The sequence below is a fragment of the Heterodontus francisci genome, chromosome 13, assembly GCF_036365525.1.
Source record: "Heterodontus francisci isolate sHetFra1 chromosome 13, sHetFra1.hap1, whole genome shotgun sequence".
Taxonomy (NCBI): Eukaryota; Metazoa; Chordata; class Chondrichthyes; order Heterodontiformes; family Heterodontidae; genus Heterodontus; species Heterodontus francisci.
This window is the reverse complement of record NC_090383.1, coordinates 86,255,667-86,274,211: the sequence shown is the minus strand read 5'-3', so window position 1 is coordinate 86,274,211 and position 18,545 is coordinate 86,255,667. Positions and strand designations below refer to the sequence as shown.

Here is an 18,545-nt window from a genome sequence, read left to right as displayed (position 1 = left end):
TAAGACAGCAGTGGCTTATACCACCACTGGCAGCGCAGAGAGTTAACCATCTCTGCAGGTCGACATGGACAAGATGGTTTAACAGTGTCAACCTGCTAGGTGAGCCTACATATCACCAATCACTGCTTTGAATGTCATATTCAAGTAACTGACTAGGGCAGCAGACCCTCTGAACAGCTCAGTACATGCTACCATTCATAAGCAAACTATACCCCCTGTCTTCCTGGATCTTTCTCTCCTCAAACACCACAATATGCTCAACAATGCCACTATGGCACGTTTTGATCAAAAATGTCTACAGCATTAGCTGCTTTCTTGCTTCTCATAATTTACCTTTGTTATCTCACTAACCCCAGTCCCGACTTCAGGACAAATAAATGCCTTTCAATACATATCCATGACTGTGGAAGGCTGTGTAAATTCCTCATCAATGCCTTAATATGTTAAAGTGGTCCATTTTACTTCACTTTTTGCTTACATATTTTACTACTGTTTTTGAAAGGTAGAAATACCGAGAGCAAATCTATGGATGTTTAATGCTTTCATGCTTCGTCCCAACAATCTATCACCCTACTCATACCTCATTAAAAACTAGCCCCTGGATGTCATCAAAGCCGTTGAGGTTTTTGGATACTGATAATCATCGTTGTGATTAGTAAGTTAGTAGAGGGAACACTGATGAAAGGGTAGCAGTGGTATCGAAGAGGAAGGTGCCACTATTTGATATAATTACTGAAGAGGGAAGTGGTGGCTTTGTAGCCAGAATTAGATGTAAGCAAAGCATTGTAAGGTACTATTATATTTCTTCTTTCAGCAGAGAGGGAAACAAATTTGCTTATACACTTCCAGGGTCATTCTTAATGATTAAGATTAATCCAATTTAATCCCACCCTCCCATAATTCTGTAAAATAGAGTTGCCCATCTAGTAATCTGGCCATTAATAGTTAAAATTATTAAATCAGGGCAGGCAAGTTCTAATTTCAGTTAAAGCGGGGATTCTGACTGGCATTTGAATGCTCTATTGCTGCAGTCACTGGACTCCCACGCCCCCCTGTGTCCTGTACAAATACTACTCATAGTTCTGCATTCATTACTGTAAAAACGCTCAACATATAATGCACAAGTTCAAAGCAAGATTGATCACTGATTTACTGATTAGCTTTTAAGACAATTTGCTGAAAGTATTTCAACCTCAATCTGCTCTGTTTCTTCGCCAAAAAATATTTGATATCACCTCTCCCACCCTGTGTCCTGTATCAGCTGTGGCTAAGTTGGTAGCACTCTTGCTTCTGAGTCACAAGGTTGTGAGTGCAAGTCCCACTCCAGGACTTGAGCACAAAAATCAAGGCAGTGCTCCAGTACTGAGGGAGTGCTGCATTGCCAGAAGTGTTGTCTTCTGTATTGAGATGTTAAACTGAGGCCCCATCTGCTCTCTCAGGTGAACATAAAAGATCCCACAGCACTATTTCGAAGAACAGCAGGGGAGTTATCCCCGGAGTCCTGGCCAATACTTATCTCTAAATCAACAGCAGAAAAACAGACAATCTAGTTATTATTACCTTGCTGTTTGTGGGAGCTTGCTGTGTGCAAATTGGCCACCGAGTTTCCTACATTATAGCGGTGGCTGCACTTCAAAAGTATTTAATTACACTATCAACATCCTGAGGGGTTACCATTGACCAGAAACTGAACTGGAGTAGCCATATAAATACCATGGCTACAAGAGCAGGTCAAAGGCTCGGAATCCTACGGCGAGTAACTCACCTCCTGATTCTCCAAAACCTGTTCACCATCTAAAAGGCACAAGTCAGGAGTGTGATGGAATACTCTCCACTTGCCTGGATGGGAGCAGCTCCAACAACACTCAAGAAGCTCAACACCATCCAGGATAAAGTAGCCCGCTTGATTGGCACCCCATTCACTCCCTCCACCACCGACGCACAGTGGCAGCAGTGTGTACCATCTACAAGATGCACTGCAGCAATGCACCAAGGCTCCTTGGACAGCACCTTCCAAAACCGCAACCTCTACCACCTAGAAGGACAAGGGCAGCAAATGGTTGGGAACACCACCACCTGCAAGTTCCCCTCCAAGCCACACACCATCCTGACTTGGAACTATATCGTCGTTCCTTCACTGTCGCTGAGTCAAAATCCTGGAACTCCCTTCCTAACAGCACTGTGGGTGTACCTACCTCACATGGACTGCAGCGGTTCAAGAAGACAGCTCACCACCACCTTCTCAAGGGCAATTAGGGATGGGCAATAAATGCTGGCCTAGGCAGCAATGCCCACAACACCGTGAATGAATAAAAAAAAATTGACTGTAAAGCACTTTGGGGCATCCAGTGGTCATGAAAGGCACTATATAAATGCAAGTCTTTCTTTTCCCTGCTATGGTACAGTGCCACGAAACAGAATGAAAGATCATCTATCACACCTGCTTAGAAGAAAATAGAGAATTTATATTAGTCCAGATTTGAATTGTGGCTCAAATCCTGTCTTGCTGGTGACCTGTACCTCAGCATATAGAAAGTTCAATGCACAGAAATGTTACAACCGGGTGAGGAAGGGGTCTCAGGCTCCCCTCGTGCCCCTTTCCTTGTTTGGCCGTAACAGGGTTTATCTTTTAAAACACAGTGTTTTTAGCTTACCGTCTCAGTGAGTCCTTGCTCACTGCGCTCTAATTGTAATTGTAAATGAACCACTCAGACAGGTTTTCTTAGGTTCAAACAAGAAAGACGTTAGTTTATTAGCCTTACCACTCTAATTCGGTTAAAATGATTAAAATACACGATGCCGCCACGCTAGCATGCATACGAGATAAACACAGACACACAAATAGATACAGAGGAGGAGAAAGAATTAAAGGGGGGGTTTGGAGCAGTAAATGGAATTCAGTTACTGTCTTTAGTTTTGCTGTAAAGTCCTTGGTTGGAATTGCAGTCTTGTAGTTCTCACTGGGGCCCAATGCACACTTTCAAACTTGCTTCTCTGGTACCAGAAGGCTGAAGAGGTCTTCTGTCTTGAGGCTTCCGTGGGTCCCTGGGACTTTGCTTGAGAGAGAGACAGAGAGAGAGAGGGACCTTCCTTTTCCTTGGTCTTCAAATTGCAGTCTGCCCGAAGCCTTTCTGTGAAGCACAATTCAAACAGTTCCCAGTCTGGCCAGCAGGTAAGTCATGTGACCAGATGTTTGTTTGAATCAGCATCATCTGCGAGAGTTGTTGATTCTCAAAGTTCTCCAGTCACACTCGGTGGGGTGTGGAGCTCTGGCTCTTACACAGACAATGAAGCTTATTATGATTGCTCAGACCAATCTTGTTAATTGAATCAGTGAGCACTTCCATTGTCTCTCTATTCAACTGCCTCTCAGAATGTAAATGTGCAGGCATGTTTCAGCTGTCCAACTCTGTGGTCTTTTTTTAAAAAAGCTCAGTGCAATGTCCAGTAAAAGGGTTCAAATAGTGTTCCATCTGACAAAATTAATATGTTTCCATTTGGCAGGTGTGGTTTCCGTCACAAGGAACAACGAGGTGTTGAGTTTGGCCATTTATGCCCCAGCTTCAGTTCATTAGGCCTAGGGGCAACTGCTCATCTGTGGTGCATGGCTGAGAAACAGGAAGAAAGAAAACAAATTGGTGCATTCCCTCACTTAAAACAAAATACCTTTCTAAGAAAAATAATACCAAAGAAGCACAGTAAAACATATCATTTCATTTTGGCCCATGCTGAACATAGTCATTGTGGCAACAGTACAATAAAAGAGTCATCATTTATTTTGTGTTTCCATGGGTACTTCTGAAACCCATGACAGATGCCTTATTTTAAGCAGCCAGTGAACATCCAATTTTTATGGTGGTTTATTGGCTTTTGTGTACAAACATTTTCCCTGGTGGTCAGGGATTTTGCATCTATTCCAATTGCTGTGATCAAGTGTGTATAAAATTGAAATGTCAGTTTTGTCTGATGTTCTAAGGGACTGTGTATTTAAAATATCCATACTTCTCAAGGGTTAATGCCTTTGAGGAATCTATCCCCAGCCAGCTCCATGGTTACAAGCAGGATTTGTGATTTCCTGTCTCCCCAACACAGTCTTGATTTCTCTCATCCTCCATTCTTTTTGTAATGATTTAGAGAAGAGGAAATTGAAATTGGCTTCAGAGATCACCTGAAGTCAGGGAAAGGGACCAGAGTGAGGTCAAACTCCAAAAGTTCTTTGGGCAGATTATCCTGTCACCACTTCCACCCTCACCACCCACTCCACCACCCCTCCTTCTCTATGTTTGGAGTGTGCTGCTCTTATCCAGATGTAGGAAGACCTGAATTGCTTGTCCCATGCCATTATCATGGCACAGGAACAACTCTGGCACAGAGCCACCCTCTGACAAAGGCTAGCACCAGTTAAAGGAACAGGAAAATGAGGCACAGCTGCAGGCTTCTTGCATCTTGGGCACTGACACCTTCTGACTGCAGATGGAGATTGGCAGCCAGAAGGTCCTGATTCCAAATGAAGATCCCGGTGGTTTCTTGAAAGATCAAGTAATGGTCCTATCTGACATTTCTGCCCTGCCCTATGGGCCCCCACAGATTCTCCAGCTGGCAGGGATCCAAAGCACTTGTTGTCTGGGCACCTCTACGCTGGAGTGCCCGGCCATATCAACAATACAGAAATTGAGGCAGGAAGTTGTTATTGCTCCCTCCCACTTCATTTATCTGACTCCTTCTGCAGGTGCCACTTCATTTATCTGACTCCTTCTGCAGGTGCAGGCTACGCTCTGCTTCCCACTTCCTCCGACCAATCCCACGCACGCCCAGAAATCCCAGAGCACTGTGAAAAGGTTGGCACACTAGTATTCAAGTCTCTGTCTCTTTTCCTGACCTTTGCACCCAAAAAACTAGGCATGCTCTAGGGCAAAGGCAAGGAAAATGTATCCTTTTGTATCTAATGCTCATTGCACACAATGATATTTTCCCTAGTTTGTTTCACCTAAAGTTAATAAAATGCTTAAAGAACATAAAAAGAAATAAATGAGAATATCCATTCAGCCTAGCTAATTCATCCTGTTTTTCCACCTCTCCTAAAATGATGCTTCTCTTTGTTACCTCCATCCACATTTAATGGAATCTCCTGAGAGAATTTTTCTGCAGAGACTCTTTCATTTCCATTTCTGGTCTGTTTCCTTCCCTCTACGCACATGACAGCTCCTCTTTCCTTTTGACAGCATTTACTGCAATGTCACTAAACATGATGAATGGTCAACAATTAATCTGCATGAAAATCAACAATGAAAGCAAACATTGCTCAACTGCTGCCAGGCATCACTGGCTCAGTCCATCCCCGATTCCCATTTTTTCAGTACCCACTAGTGGCAAAATATATATAAGTTGCATGTGATAAAATATTAAATAATGCTCAGTTTGGGGTGGCGCAGTGGTTAGCACCGCAGCCTCACAGCTCCAGCGACCCGGGTTCAATTCTGGGTACTGCCTGTGTGGAGTTTGCAAGTTCTCCCTGTGTCTGCGTGGGTTTTCTCCGGATGCTCCGGTTTCCTCCCACATGCCAAAGACTTGCAGGTTGATGGGTTAATTGGCCATTATAAATTGCCCCTAGTATAGGTAGGTGGTAGGGAAATATAGGGACAGGTGGCGATGTGGTAGAAATATGGGATCAGTGTAGGATTAGTATAAATGGGTCGGCACAGACTCAGTAGGCCAAAGGGCCTGTTTCAGTGCTGTTTCTCTAAAACTAAAACTAAAACTAAGTTTGGTCTAATAACAGCTTTTGTATTTTTGTTATTTTCCAATGCAGGAGAATACAAAAGCTCCGAACAATTGCTTCGGTTCCACATAAACTTTCTCTCTTCTTCAGACCACTAATTCAATTTCTTTCATCCCCTCATTTATCACTTGTATTTCTTGGTGAATATTTGTGCTAATTATGGTGAAAGTGTACCTGTCAAGGAAATGGAGTAATCTAATGTATGTGTGGGTACCCTTCTATGTGTGTTTCAAGATATTTCTTTTCACCCTTTTATCTGACCTCCCTGGATCATGTACTCAACTGTTTCCAAGAGGAGTGATAGACAACCCAATTGTGGCCAGGAGTATTCTTGGTGTGGCAACTGGGAGATGCAAGACAGCAGCTCAGTAAAGACTCCCTTCCCAATTCTCCCAACTATCTTTCCCACAGTGTGGGAAGCACCTTCCCAGAATGGCACAGTTGAGATCAGCAGTCAGATGGTATGGCTGGCAACAGACATGAATCCAAACCCCACGACTTTGGAACTACCATACCATTTGAAACGAAATATTTGTAGTACGCAATGTCAGCATTAAGTTCAAGTCAGGAATAGGACATGTTACTGCAGAGAGAAGCTCCCTCTGCTTTGCTGCAACAACATGCCATAACTCTCACTGCACTAATTTTATCCATTTCCCACAATAGGGGCTGAATTTTGTTAGTGCGCCGCACATCACAGAGGTGCTCTTTGAAGTCGGCAGCCTGCCCGCATTGAGCAGCCGCCGCTGAGCCCCCACAATATTACGCACGGGGGCTCATTTAAACGGAAAGAATGGAGCGGCTGCCCCCGATGACGTCCCCAGCAACGGCGTCCGGTGCCAACGCGCAGGCGCCGGCGCCATTTTTAAAGGGCTTCAAGCCCTTAGATGAAATTTCAATGTTTAAAGGGACCGTTTTGTTAACACGTTCAAATAAAGGTCTGTTGACACCTGCAATCCCCTCTCCTACCCCACCAATGAATAAGAAGTCAGTTATTTTCCATATCCCCCCAAAAAGTTCTCACTCACGACCTTCCCCCCCCAAAACTTTATTGCCTTTGACCCTAAACCCCTTCCTACCATCCCCACAGCCAATGAAAAAGGTTTTCCATGCTCCCCTTCAATCCCACCCTGATAATTTTATTCCTCCCCCCTCCCCATCAAGGTCTCGCCTCGGAACTCCATACAAAGTTCTGAAGGCGCGTGAGTTGCGGGCGGTGGTCATAAAATTGGTGTGAGATGACCGCCAGTGGCAGGTAAGTTCATCTGCATTTTAATTACCCTCATTTGAATATTTTAATGAAGGCCACCACACCAAGGCCTCACCACCACCGCTAATATACAGCGGGGCCTTCTCGGCGCCATGGGTCGTGATGAGCCACTCCCACTAGCATTTTACAGGCCTCCCTGCCACGACCCACGGTGTCAAGGGGCTGGTAAAATCCAGCCCTAGGTATCCTTGTGATTTCTCCAAGTGAATTTGCCAATGTGATAGCGATTAGTATCAGATAATGGACGTTTTCATGTGTGGGCCCATGTCTATTGAAAATTGGATTCAAACTTTTAAGACTTTTACAGCAACGACAATAAGTTTCAATTCCATCAGCCTAGACATGAATCAAACACAGGCCAATAATCCATTGTGCAGCTTTCTCCCTTCTATTATAATCGATACTATTTTCAGTACTTTGGCAATAGTTTTTACAGATGTTCCTTTGCAAAGGTTGCATTGTTGTTTATACTCTGGCAGGCACACCTCTCTGTTCAACCTCCAATTCTCCTCTTTCACCTCCTGCTCCTCTCTTCTGCCAATGAGCTGTCTCCTTCCAGAGCCTCACCGTCCTCAAGGTCCACACAGGTCTGGAAGGCCATGTTATGGAGAATGCAGCAGACTGCCACAGTGACCAGAGACTCTTGCAGAAGGGTGCCACGCGACTGGTCCAGGCACCGGAATCACAACTTGAGAAGTCCAATGGCCTGCTCAATGGTGATCCTAATGAGCAAATAGTTTTGGTTGTATCACATAGAGGAAGCTCTTCTTGTGGTCACAGACCAGTTGGACATTGAGGGAGTGGAAGCCCTTCCTGTTGATGAATCTGACTGGCCAGTCACTGGGTATCTTGATGGCCACATGGATGCAATTTACGATACCCTGCCCCTGGAGAAATACAGCAATGTCCCTGTGAGGGTGCATCTGTCGTGAATTGAATGTACTGTCCAGCTCTGGCAAAGAGGGCATCAGTGGCCTGCAAGATGCAGTGGCATGTAGCTGTTTGCAAGATGCCACTGAGGACTGCATTTGATACTTGAAAGGAGCCAGAGGCAAAGAATTTCAAGGCCACAGTGACAGCTACTGGCAGGGCATGGCGAGCAGTGCTGCAAGGTGTGAGGTCTTTGACGTCGAGGTCTTGAAGGTGAGGGTGGAGGAGACAGGAAGAGGGGTTTAAGGAGGTGTTTGTAGTAGAGAAAAGAAGCTGGGGTTACCTTTGCATTCCAGGTTGATCCTGGAATAGTAAGCAGTTTTGGCAGACAAGAACAGGACCTGATAGTGTTATATGTGGTCTTGCCAGATCTGGCAGTGAATGGCTAAAACTGTTGTTCATTTAAGTGTGTACCTTGGACTTAAGGGAGTGGAACTGACGGCCATACCGGGGGAATGGCCAATGTGAGAGAGAGAGTAATAGTTTTAGTGGGAACTAGGGCATCAAAGGTAGAAGTGTGGGTGTGGTTGAACAGATCAGTAGCTGCAGAAATGTCCTGATGAACAGAGGGCCAAAGGTTAGGCAGCTGGGAATTTGAAAGTGCAGTTGTAAGTGAATTGGGAGAGTTTTTTTCTAGGCATGGGTAAGGAAGGAAATAGGATTCAGAGGGAGATGGGGGTTGTGGGTGGATAGCAACATAAAGAGGTGATCAGAGAAGGCCTTCTCTTTGATTGATATAATGGGAGTAGCCAGGCCACGTGAGATGGTAAGGTCTAGCGGCAGCTGTGAATATGGTTTGGGGAGTTTACATGGAGGGAGACATTAAGGGAGGATACGAGGGCAGTGAACATTAGAGGAGAGAGAACATGAAATGGAGGCTGAAATCACCGAAGATCAGAAGTCACAGTGCAGAGGCTGAGGGAGGAAAGTAGATAGCTTGGTGAAAAAATTGGCTTGGTATTTGGGTGAGCAGTTGAGAACCAGGATTTTAAACAAGAGGTGAGAAGGGTGGAACAAGGTAAGATGCTCAAAGGAGGAGAAAGTGCCAGAAGAGTAAGGGGATAGACCAAGGTGTGATTTGGTTATAAGAGCCAATTGATATTGCAATGGTCTGAACAGGGCAAGTAGTGGTAGGTCTAGCTAAGCAGGGAGTCTTTATTTAGGAGGAAGGTGTCACCACTCCTCAGACAGGCTTCCGTCCAGGCCATGATGTCGATGCAATCTTCCACAATAAATTAATCGATGGCAGGGGTCTTGTTCACGAGTGAATGGACATTCTGGAGGAAGGTGCAGAGGGGAGCAAGATGCACAGAGTTAGCACTGGGAGGGGTGAGTTGGATGGGGAAAAGATTGGCAAGAATAGCCCCCAGCCGGTGCACTAGGTAGGAAGGTCGTTAAGAGAGTAGGATGCCAAGAGAGGCACAGAGTGAAGCTGTAGGCTTATCTAAGAGGAAACATCTTGGACGGCAGCAGGAGAGTAGGAACGTTGAGTAGTACTGAAGGGTTGATGTAGGGATTTGGAAGGCCAGAGTACCTGAGAGGGAAGAGATGAAAAGGAAGCATAACAACAGGGGAGATGTGTCCAGGAGGGCTAAAGAGTAAAGAAGTAAAATTAGGGAGAGAAAAGAGTGAAAATGGAAGTGATGGTTCGGGTCTGGAGCAGCAGTCAAAATGCGCATGCAAATTGACACAGGAAATACTCAAGTTACATTGGCATAGGCCTGTTTAATAGTAATTCTTAGGATGCATTTATCCTGGTAGTAAACGTATAAATGTTTGTTGTCACAGTCACCTTCACAGCACCTAGCAGTGCAGTCCTTGCTCTGATCTAAGCTTGCCGTTGTGGCTGCAGTAGATGGCAGATTTCAGTGAGGATGTCCTTACTCAAGTGCAGACATCTCACACACTGTTTCTCGCTGAGGTTCAGGTAGGAGAATTGCTCCCTGAACATTCTGGGTGGATATGGCCTCCGGCTGAGAGCCCTACTCTCCCTCTTCCAACAGCTTGTCCTGCTCTGCCTGGCCTCTGCTCATTCTCTAAGTTATGCTATATTCCTAGGAGAATGCCTACTAGTGCACCCATGTCTGAGAACAACTGGCTTGCATGAAAGGCCTGAAGTCAGCAAAAAGTCCTTCAGTGTTTGCCAGACCACTCCTCGTAGACTTTTGCAACTTGAAACAATTTTAGAATGCACAAAACTCTTGTAGAATCATAGCAAGTCAAAAGAAATCAACCAGCAACTAACCTGTAAGTATTTGATGATCCCTGTATTAGCATGGGGAGGGGTTGAGGAGGGGTGAGTCCCTCTGCTGCTGAATAAGTGTTCAGTTGTGCAAGATTAAGAAACGGTGTTTGCTGGAGCACTGAGCTCCAAAATGGCAGCACTGCCATCAAATTAGCATTGCACACTGATTGATGTCATAATCTCCCTGCTCTGCGTACTTCCGTTGGGTGTTCATTGTGTACATGCTAATGCCTGCACCTGCCAAGATTCATCCCACAAGTGTACGTGGCACATCATGGACACCATTTTGGAGCTCTAAAGGCACTCGTAGTATCCAAAAATCAGATGTTAACAAGCCCAATTCCTTGCCCGGTATCTTTAAAACCAATTATAGAAATCTCGAAAAATTACATGGAGATGGATTTACAATAATGCTTTCAGACTGGAATCTTATGACACCTAGTGGTTTATTTAATATATACCCGACAGTGACTTTTTTCTAGCTATCAAAACTAGTCAGTTTTTTTACATTCATTTGTTTTTTTAAAAGTTATTAAATTATTAAAATACCACAAGTGTTGTTCTATTCAGAATACACTATACAAAGACGTTTTCTATCTTGCAAAATACGTTCTGTGACAAGAGACAAGAATTTACTGTCATAATAACAGTGAGGCTAATGGCATTCATCATTATTTATTTATGCACAAATGGTACAGCAACTTCAGGCAAAGGGCAGATGGGCAGTAAAACTCAAAAATACAAAAGTTGCTGCCTGAGTTGCGCTGCTCCACCATCAGCCTCACATAAGTGGTGTCTTGACTGCCTCACGATTCAAATGCATTGAATAACGTGAAGTTGCTGTTTCCAGTTTTCCAGTGTGATATTTCCTCTATATCTTAGGTTTAACCAATCATCTTGTGAAGAAGGATCACGAGGAAGATTTCCTGTAAAAGTTTAAATTACTGAAGCATCATAAACCTTCATGATCTCTGCTTTCCTGCAGTCACAGACCAGTCATCAGAATCTTTCAATAAAGGTGAGCTGGATTACACTTGCACAGCAAAGAAAACAATTTGCCAAAAGTAAACTAAGACCAAACACTGCAAATCAAACTTGGAATTAAAATCCCAAAATGTGAATAATCTCCTAATTGCTTTTAACAAATGTACGTGTCAGCAGGATCCTCTCCGATGGAAGTTCCTTCTATAGGAAAACTGCAATAGTTGACCAGCAAATTCGGATGGAAAATATGCGATTCATCTTTCAGCTCTGTCCTGTGAACGTTCTTGTCTTTATAATGTCCATGGTCATTTCTCCTCTGAACTTTGCTAGGGGTCTTTTACTGTCTTCACCTGGTCTTATTGTAACAGAGTTTAATTTTAAACACAGTGTTTTGAACTCCCCCTTTGTGAATCCTTGTTCACAGCTTTCCAATTATAAGGCAAAGAAGCACACCAGGTTTTCTTTAGTTTTAAAGGAGAAAAATGAAATTTATTAAGCCTCTAATTTGGTTAACGCCTACGGATACATGCCGTGACCACGCTAGCATGCATACGGGATACACACATGCAAATAGGGACAAAAAAGAGAAGAAAAATAAAAGGTTTGAGGCAGTCTCTAAAAGGGGTTTCTTGTTACTGTTTCTGTGTTTCCAGCTCGCCTTAGAGTCCTTGATTGTAGACAGCTCTTACTTTTCATTGGGGCCCAGTATTCTTCTTAAACCTTGTTCACTGTAGGAGACTTTTCTCTCTTGGGGCTCACATGTCTTCAATGGTTTCCGAAGCTGGTGAGAGTGAGATGAGAGCAGACAAAAGTGTTCACAGTCCAGGAGAAACAGCCTTCTGATTTCAAATTCCCTGTTGGAAGCTCAAATTCAAAAAAATTACAGCAGTCAGCTATTCATGTGACCAAACTGGTCTGACCACTTCTGTGTATTTGGCCATCTTAGCAGTTAACCTGGAATGCTAGCCTTTCCACTTTTAACATCTGGTAATCAAATGTCCATCGTGGATTAAATTGGAGCAGGGAATAGCTCCTTTGTCTTTTGACGTGGTTGTCTGTTGATATGCTAATAGCTCTCTCCAGCCAAAGTCTCCAATTGTTTTTTCAAGCAAGTTCTTTCTTCAACAATAGTTTAAAATCAATGTTCATGTGGCGAAATTAATTTTCCTCATTCTTGGCAGGTGGGAGGCATGCCTAACACTTCCACAACCACGGGAATGAAATGCGATGTGAAGAAAAACGGCGCATTTCATTACACGGTTTCAGAGAAATATAAGATATGGAAAAAAAAACCATGCATTTCTCTCATTCATTTCCATTCATTCACCAATCTTAAAGCCTATTAAAAATGGTCTTTTCTGGGTGCCAGGGCTATTTTAATTTCCCCCTTTTTTTTCTCAGGAGAGTTAGTAGTGGGTGGATCTATCCTGAACTCTCTGCGTCATGCAAAGACTTTTGACTTCAGGAGATGGGTGGTTCCCTTTTCCTCTGACTGTGGGGCAGGAGTCTTTGTTACTCTCCCCTTTGTTCTCTGGGACATTCCTACCTGCAGATGTTTGTGCAGACTTGGCTGCACTCTCCTGTGGCACTTTGACTAGGTGATGCATCTTCCTCATGGTTTCTGTGCCCCCTAGAGGTCTCTTTTTGTCTATTCAGGTTCCTGTAAATGCTGTTAGCAACTCTGGTGGGGTGCTTCTAGAGTCTGCATTTACATAGGAGGATGTGGGGTCTAACTTTTCAAATTTTTCAGGGTTGGTTGACCAGACAGTAGGGGTGTTCATCCGGGATTCCTCCCAGACTTCCTTTAACCTGCCCTCTGGGTCACTTTCTCCCCATTGCTTTCTAAACTTTTGCCAGCTGTGTGCCTTCCTGTCCCCTTTTGCTCTCTGCGGGGTTCCCTTACAGTTCATCAGCCCTCTGCTAGAGGGTCCTCCTAACACCAGGACAGGACTTAGGGGTGCAGGTTTCACTGTAGGTTGGGGGTTTCCCCTCAACCTGACACATGTGGCTACTCCTGCAGTACTCCACCACATCTTTGTGAAGTTTTGACCAGTCAAACTGCTGTCATATGCGGGCTTTGGTCTCTTGTATACCGGCATGTACAGCCACTGTAGTTTCGTGGGCCCTTCTTGATATTTCTCCCCGGTATCCCTGTGGCACCACTAACTTGTGAACTACTGTCCACTCCTTGCCCTCAGGTCTGTGAGGAGAACTCCATTTCCTCATCAGTACCTCATTCTTTAAATAGTACCAGTCAGGGACTCTCTCTGCTTCACTTTCAGATTGGGCAGCCTGTGCTAACTTTCACAATACTGGGTCAGCTCGCTGAGCCTCAGCTAGGGAAAATGTATTAATTCATTCACTGGGTCTCCTAACTTTCCAAAGAAAGTCTCGGACAGGCAGACTTCATGATCATTTGTCTGCAGTGCTAATGCTGGTTTGATCAGGGCCTGACCCACTACACGTTCAGGAACTCTGCAGGGGACCGTCTCCTGCCACTGCCCTGCCTCTCTGACCGCCTGCGGTCCTTCTTTCACTACTGGGGGGCTACCACCTTCACCCCTGCCAGATAATTACCTAGGAGCAGGTCAACCCCGTCCACAGGCAAACAAGGAACAATCCCTACAGTCACCGGTCCCAAAACTAGGTCACACTCCAGGTGCACCTGGTGTACAGGTACAGGCATACACTGCCCTCCAAGACCATTCACCACCATTTTGGTGTTTACTGCACTCTCTGGGGGAAAGGTCAGGCCTTTTCCCAGTAAAAAGGATCTGGTGGTCCCTGAGAATTACTATGGGCTTGCTTGCCCCACTCAAGGGTTACTTTCCCTTCAAATACAAAACCCTGATAACCTTCAGGAATCCTATTAACTTTTCCTGCACTGGCCTTAGTAAGTTTCCTGGGTTGCACTCGTACTGCAGTTAAAGCCACAGCTTATTCTGCTGTGCTTTCCATCAGGGTCCTATCTTCACTGAGTGGGTGTGCCCTGATTAACCCTACTGGTTTCCCCTTGAGTTTCCAGCAGTCAACTTTTAAATGCCCTGCCTTATTACAATGGAAGCACACAGGTCTCTTGGTCTCACACTTGCTCACAGCACCTTCCTTTTTGGCTGGACGAGGGCCCCCTGTGTCTCCTGCTTTCTCTTCCAGGACTGCCTGGGCAGATATCACTTTGCCACCCTTTGTCCTTTTCGGATTTGTGGGGCTGATTAGGAAAGGTTCTCCCGTGAAACCGACTTCTAAATTAAAGCAAACTCATTGGCCAGAACGGCCGCTTGCCGGACTCCCTGAACCTGCTGCTCCTCTACATGGTCTTTATTGAGAATGGGAGCGAGTTTTAAAAATTCCTCTAACAGGATTACTCTGAGAGCCTCATAGCTGAGCTGTATTTTTAAAGCCCTCAGCCACTGGGCAAAAGCCTGCTGCTTATTTCTTTCAACTCCAGATAAGGTTGATTGGCTTGCTTTTTGAGGGTACTAAACTTGTGGCGATCTTATGCCCCGAGGTTAGCATTTTTGGTCAGTTCATAATTTGATGAACTCTCATCTGGCAACAAGGAATAAACCTCATGGGCTTTTCCAGTTAGTTTGCTTTGCAATAAGAGAGACCAGGTCTCAGCTGGCCATTTTAGCTGCCTTGCCAGTTTCTCAAAAAGACACAAAAAATTCTTCCAAATCTTCCTCATTGAATTTTGGAATTAATTGAGCGAGTTTTAGCAATCTGTACCCAGCCCTGAATTCTGCTCCTCCATACTGGCCATGCTTTCACTGGGGTTACTCTGTCACCTCCTAGTTAACTCAAGCCGCTTCAGCTCTCTGTCTTTGGATTTCTCTTTCTCTCGCCTGTCTTTCATTCTCTTCACGTTCCTTTTGGAAGGCTCTCTCTTTCCTGTCTCTCCCTTTTTCTTTATTTTATTTATTTTTATTTTATTTAGAGATACAGCACTGAAACAGGCCCTTCGGCCCACCGAGTCTATGCCGACCAACAACCACCAATCTATACTAACCCTACAGTAATCCCATATTCCCTACCTACACGAGGGGCAATTTACAACAGCCAATTTACCTATCACCTGCAAGTCTTTGGCAGTGGGAGGAAACCGGAGCACCCGGCCAAAACCCACGCGATCACAGGGAGAACTTGCAAACTCTGCACAGGCAGTACCCAGAATCGAACCCGGGTCCCTGGAGCTGTGAGGCTGCAGTGCTAACCACTGCGCCACTGTGCTGCCCTAACCACTGCGCCACTGTGCCGCTCTGTCTTCTAATTCAAGTTTCCTTTGTTCCAATTGTATCTTTGCTAGCAGTACCCTGTCTGGTTCTGTTTCTCACACTGCTTCCACTTCTTCAGATTCAAGGGAAAAATGGTTGGCCACTAGCCTTAGGAGTTCAGACTTCCTAGCCTTGCCACGTAAGCGATCCCACACTGCTCAGCCATTTTTCTCAACTCCTCCATAGACCGTGCTTTTAACTTGTCCCAAGTTATTTCACCCTGGCTTGGAGGGCTACCAACTTCAGTTGCAGACATGTTAGTTTTCAATCACACACAACCACAAGAAAACCTGTATTGAAATTTTGCTCTTTTTGATTGGGAACAATTTGGCTTCCCACTTCAAATTTCACTCCTTTGGCTGTGGGTAAAATTCCAGACACTAGCACCCAAATTTCTGTAACGACCATGTGAGAAAGGTGTCTAGGAGTCTTTTACTGTCTTCACCTGGTCTTATTGCAACTGGGTTTAATTTTAAACACACAGTGTTTTGAGCTTCCCCTTTGTGAATCCTTGTTCACAGCTTTCCAATTATAAGGCAAAGAAGTGAGCACACCAGGTTTTCTTTAGGTTTAAAGAAGAAAAGTGAAATTTATTAAACCTTAAACTTAAACTCTAATTCGGTTAACATCTACGGATACATGCTGCGCCTACGCTAGCATGCACACGCGATACACACATGCAAATAGGGACAGAAAAGAGCAGAAGAAAAATAAAATGGAAAGGTTTGAGGCAGTCTCAAAAAGGGGTTTCTTGTTACTGTTTCTGTGTTTCTAGCTCGCCATTGAGTCCTCGATTGTAGACAGTCTTACTTTTCATTGGGGCCCAGCATTCTTCTTAAACCTTGTTCACTGTAGTAGACGTTTCTCTCTTGGGGTTCATAGATCTTCAATGGTTTCCGAGGCTGGCGAGAGCGAGATGAGAGCAGACAGGAGAGAGGTGTTCTCAGTCCGGGAGAAAACAGCCTTCTGATTTCAAATTCCCTGCTGGAAGCTCAAATTCAAAAAAACTCCAACAGTCAGCCAGCCATGTGACCAAACCCATCCACCCACATCTGTTTGTGTATTCAGCCATCTTAGTAGTTAACCTGGAATGCTTCAACGTCTAGTAGTCAAAAGTCCATTGTGGATTAAATTGAAGCATGGAATAGCCCCTTTGTCCTTTGAAGCACTTGTCTGTTGATATGCTAATGTCTCTCTAGCCAAAGTCTCCAATTGTTTTTTAAAGCAAGTTCTTTCTTCACCAATAGTTTGTAATCAATGTTCATACGGCGAAATTAATTCTCATTCTTGGCAGGTGGGGGGTCTTGCCTGACAATTGCAAATGTGTTTCTGAGCCTCCCTTTTAGAATCATAGGGCAGAATCATATGCTCTTTAAAATTTAATCACAGATTGGGACGATTTCTGTCTCCCAACCCCGCACTTGCTGGCAATGCACCCGCCGACACAATCTTCTGACAGACAGCCTCCTAGTTGGCCGCCTCCATGACCACAGTCCAATTCAGGACAGTGGGCAGGTTCCTGGGCCTGTAGCCTTGGAAGGACAGCAGCCCCACCAGCAGAGGTGGATGCTGCCTCTGCAGGATTGGGACTGGGAGGGTATCTTGAGACACGCTCTGAAGAGGTATTAAATTTTTTCAATTAAAATGTGGCCACAGCTGCCAGGACACCCGCGAAGGGAAAACCTCCCCACAGGATGGCCTACGGCCGCAGCTGTGAACCCTCCCCCCCCACCCCCACACAATGCCTGTGCCTCCAGTTGGCAGCGGGGAACTGAAAGAGGCCTCGCAGACCCCCCAGCTAGCCGCTAGCACGCCACCACCAGGCATCTGCCAGGCTTTGGCACAGCAGGGGGTCCATCCACTGCCAGGATGATCCCAACGGCGTCCCCAATCTGCCCACAGTTGGGCACTTAATTATGTAGATTGGCTACCCGCTGCTGCCTTCAGCAAGATCGCCTGGAAGATGGAACATGTCAGATTGCTAACCTGACGCAGCCATTTCAAATTTTCCTCTCAGCTGTGCCTTCAAGCCCACTCCACAGGACCGCGAAGATTCTGCCCATGGAATCATAGAATGTTTACAGCACTGAAGGAGGCCACTTGACCCGCTGGCTCTCTGCAAGAGCAACTTACCTAGTCCCAATCCCCTGGCCTTTCTCAATTGCCCTGGAAATTTTCTCTTCAGATGATCATCCAATTCCCCCTTGAATGACTCAATTGAATCTGCCTCAACCACAATCTTAGGCAATGCATTCCAGATCCTAACCACACACTGCGTAAAAAAGCTTTTCCTCACGTCGCCTTTGGTTCTTTGCCACGCACCTTAAATTGTTGTCCTCTGGTTCTCGACTGTTCTGCCAATGGGAACAATTTCTCCCTATCTACTCTATCCAGACCACTCATGATTTTTGAACACCTCTATCAAATCTCCTCTCAACCTTCTCTTCTCTAAGGAGAACAGCCCCAGATTCACCAATCTATCCACGTAACTAGAACCATTCCCGTAAATCTTTTCTGCACCCTTTTTTATGTCTTCACATCCTTCCTAAAGTGTGGTGCCCAGAATTGAACACAATACTCCAGTTGAGGCCAAACAAATGTTTTATAAGGGTTCACCATAACTTCATTGCTTTTGTACTCTTATGCCCCTATTTATAAAGCCCAGGACCTGTATGCCTTATTAGCCACTTTCTCAACCTGCCATGCCACCTTCAATGATTTGTGCACATATACTTCCAGGTCCCTCTACTCCTGCACCCCTTTTAGAATTGTATCCTTTATTTTAGTTTGCCTCGTCTCGTTCTAGTGGCGCAATGGTTAGCACCGCAGCCTCACAGCTCCAGGGACCCGGGTTCAATTCTGGGTACTGCCTGTGCGGAGTTTGCAAGTTCTCCCTGTGTCTGCGTGGGTTTTCACCGGGTGCTCCGGTTTCCTCCCACCGCTGAAGACTTGCAGGTGATAGGTAAATTGACCATTGTAAATTGCCCCTAGTGTAGGTAGGTGGTAGGGAATATGGGATTAAATGTAGGGTTAGTATAAATGGGTGGTTCTTGGTCGGCACAG

At 45.1% G+C, this 18,545-nt stretch overlaps 1 long non-coding RNA gene across 2 annotated transcripts in view; it reads left to right on the top strand.

Moving 5' to 3' along the window:
* The window catches only part of LOC137376478 (uncharacterized), a 193,514-nt gene that overhangs the window by 155,498 nt on the left and 19,471 nt on the right, over nt 1–18,545 (top strand). For both annotated transcript variants that reach the window (XR_010976235.1, XR_010976229.1), the window contains exon 3: nt 11,107–11,242. This is a non-coding gene — a long non-coding RNA (uncharacterized lncRNA). The remainder of the gene's footprint in view (nt 1–11,106; nt 11,243–18,545) is intronic.